The 2538-nt window shown below is 49.8% G+C and overlaps 1 long non-coding RNA gene across 1 annotated transcript in view; it reads right to left on the bottom strand.

Annotated features, from left to right (window-relative positions):
- The window catches only part of LOC109249836 (uncharacterized), a 4949-nt gene extending 2681 nt beyond the window's left edge, over positions 1 to 2268 (bottom strand). The window contains exons 1-2 of the long non-coding RNA XR_002072783.2: positions 2009 to 2268; positions 880 to 950 (exon numbers count right to left, since the gene is read on the bottom strand). This is a non-coding gene — a long non-coding RNA (uncharacterized LOC109249836). The remainder of the gene's footprint in view (positions 1 to 879; positions 951 to 2008) is intronic.
- Positions 2269 to 2538: the final 270 nt, after the last annotated feature.

Genomic DNA, 2538 nt, shown 5'->3' with positions numbered 1-2538 from the left:
AGCTCAGAGCCTGGAGCCTGTTTCAGATTCTGTGTCTCCCTCTCTCTCTCTGACCCTCCCCTGTTCATGCTCTGTCTCTGTCTCAAAAATAAATAAACGTTAAAAAAAAAAAAGAAATGCAGTTCTGGTGGTTCTTCTAGTGATTTTTGCTCGCTGTCATCAGGGCTGCTGGAAAGCGTGGACAGCCTTCTGCCCAACACTGGCAACTGTGCACTCACAGAGCCAGCTCCCTGATTCACAGGGAGCTTGCGTCGTGTGATGTGAGGACTGCTGAAGGGGTTCTTACCCCACACGCCCTCCTCCACGGGAAGTCACTGCTAAGAATTCCATTCGGCTCATTAACATACAAGGATGGGAAAAACGCACGTTCGTGTTCAGGGATAGAAAAATGTGTGGCCATCTGTGAGTACGTAAGTGACCTACTATTTCATAGGTCACATTAGCTACCCAGAAACATCTAGTCCTGTCTTTTATATAATATATAGTGCTCATTTACCCTGTGCCACGCACTGTGCTACATTTTTTGACACAGAGGAGAAACCTGGAGCACAGAAATGCGAAGTAATTTTCCCCGTGTCACCCAGCTGAGGGATGATGAAGCCGAGATTAAAACCCAGATGGCCTTACCCCAGGGCTAGAACCACAGTGCGTACTGCCTCTGTGTGAGACCCAGGACGAGGCCGGAACAGACAGGTCTGGAGGACGTATGAGAAGCAAGCCCAAGCCCATTAGGAAAGTCTGTGGCTGGAAAGCTGCCTGCAAAGGACCAGATCTAAGGAAGATGCTACGAGCAGGCAAGATGCATGCTGTTTGTTGTTGGGTGCCCAAGGCCAAGAGGAAATAGATGGGGGAAGGGAGACCCTTACAGGTCAGTCTTACCAACAGGCTGCCCTGACTCTGCTTTCTGGACGAATTCTGTCTTAGCTGTAGTTCCATTACACAGGACTTGGCTTTTTAACAGATAAAAGCAAAATGCAGAAAACTACATCACAATATTATAAAATGCAAGACGTAGATGAACACAAAGACGTGGCCCGCCCATCCCCCCGTCTAGATGGAGAAACTGACCACTCAGAGAGGTTAAGCATTCTGCCCAAGGTCCCACAGTACGTTCGTCCCAAGGCTCAAAGCAGGAGTTCAGCCTCTTCCAATCTTTCACCTGTGTAAAAGGCTCCCACCTCCCACCTACCGTAAGCACCTACCCCCTGCTCCGGCTTCTAAGGAAAGTATCTAATACTCTCTCTGTACATCTGAACTCTGATGCTTTCTGCTGCTTAAGAAATGCATCAGGATTCTGTCTGTGCTCTAGCTGCGTGACCTCTGCAATTAGACAGATGGCACCAGCATAATCCCCATTGCTTTGTGAATAAAGTGCTTACATTCAAACACCCAGGTTTCAATTAACTTTAATCACCAAGGCTTCGAGAAGGAGCAAGCTAGCTGAAGACCGTACCTCAGGACCTCTTCGCCTCTTTTGCAAGGCTACGCTCATTCCCCAAACCACACACTGATACACACAAATTATCAGAATTCAGGAATGAAAGAACCGTGGTACTTTTTTGGATCTGCCCGGGACACTCGAGTTTTTTTTTTTTTTAAATGGTCGAATTAGCCCAATGAAATGCTCGTTTTCATGGGCTTCAGAGTCAGAGTTACCTAAGTCGGAATCCTCAGTCTCTCCTATCCAAGCTGGGTCAACTTGGAAAAGCTAACTCCCCTCCAGAGGGAACCCTTGCGAAATGGCAAACATGGGCTTTGGGGAGGAGGCCTCATTTGTATTCTTCATCCACCCCTCATTAGCTATATAGGTTCTTGGACAAATTTCCTAACTTTTCGGAGCTCGTGTCTCCGTCGGTAAAACGTGTGTTCCAAACCCTACTTCTTACAGTGTCCAGTTTAGGTCTGAGATGATGTTTGTAAAGTGCTTGAGACAGTGGTGGGCACAAAGCAGATACTCAGTAAACGTGAGCTTCCCTGTCTTTTCCTTTCGGATTCTTACTTCCCTTACCTGTGATCGGTGAATACCATACTTGACCTCGGGAGGCTGGTGTCAGCTCACAATCGATGCGAAATCGTAAGCACCAGGCGCCCACACCGAAGAAGCTGAAGATAAATAAATTCGCTGCCAGGCGCCCAGTGGCCAAGCCACGAGGCGCGCTGAGCTTGGATGACCGCGGTCCCCCACCAGCACTCTGGGGTCAGGGCACAGCTCTCAGTCCCAGAGGGAAGGAGGAGCACTGGGGAGGAGTGGGGATGCTAGCCCGCACAGCCTCCCGTAAATGGTTCATCTGTGAGCGGAAGTAGGCTGCAGAGAGAAGGCAGGAACTTGTAATGGAGAAAATTCCAGTAACGACTCTTAGGTCTCACGTCACCAAGACGCGGCCTCCGCGGGCTGGTCCACCCGGTGTGAGCAAGAGGAATGCCACCAGGAACCGCTTTGTAAACACACAAAGCACGGTGGTAAGGACCGCGGGATTTCACTCCACCTGCACACGCGTCTGGACGGCTACCAGCCGGCCCCAGAAGTTACCTGGCTGC

The sequence above is a fragment of the Panthera pardus genome, unplaced genomic scaffold, assembly GCF_024362965.1.
Source record: "Panthera pardus isolate Hobbes unplaced genomic scaffold, ASM2436296v1 HiC_scaffold_17, whole genome shotgun sequence".
Lineage (NCBI taxonomy): Eukaryota > Metazoa > Chordata > Mammalia > Carnivora > Felidae > Panthera > Panthera pardus.
Note: the sequence above shows the minus strand (reverse complement) of the source record. Positions and strands in the feature narration are given on the sequence as shown.